This window comes from Camelina sativa, chromosome 20, assembly GCF_000633955.1.
Source record: "Camelina sativa cultivar DH55 chromosome 20, Cs, whole genome shotgun sequence".
Taxonomy (NCBI): Eukaryota; Viridiplantae; Streptophyta; class Magnoliopsida; order Brassicales; family Brassicaceae; genus Camelina; species Camelina sativa.
In genome coordinates, this window is record NC_025704.1 from 13,883,353 (window position 1) to 13,883,944 (window position 592).

A 592-nucleotide genomic window follows, 5' to 3' on the forward strand; every position below is an offset into this window, starting at 1 on the left:
GGAGACCTCGAGGGTCAGTCGGAGGTGTGCGGGCTGTTGCGACAGTGGCACGGGAAACCTTGGCTGACGGTGTTTAGTCCGGTCTGGGGACATGCGGGCCGTGCTGACGGTGGCACGGAGGTCCTTGGCAGGTGGACGATATTGCGGGATTCGGGGACGAATCCATATTGGTGGGGGAGAATTGTAACACCCGCAAACCAATTTTTGGTATTTTGGTAAGGGTGTCGATCGACACCTTCTCGTGAGGCATCGATCGACACCAATTGTGACCAGTTTGGTCGGTTCAATTTTATTTGTCCGGTTTGCGTGGTTGGTTTAGGGAATCCCTAAATCGTGTGTAAAAGGGGAAAAACGACCCTAGGTCGTATTATTTGTTTATACTCGCCGCTTTTGAGAGAAAAAGAAAGGAGAGAGAGTTCTTAAGCTTTTGGGAAAGTTTGGGAGATTACTTGCTGTTCTTGAGAGTTTTGGAGCTGGGAAAGAGTTAGAAGCTTGCTAGGAGTGAGGATTTCGTTCCTACTGTTCAGAATCTTCCTGGAAAGAGGTGAGTGCTTGACCATGGTTGATCTAAGCATGAGATCTCTCTTGTTTG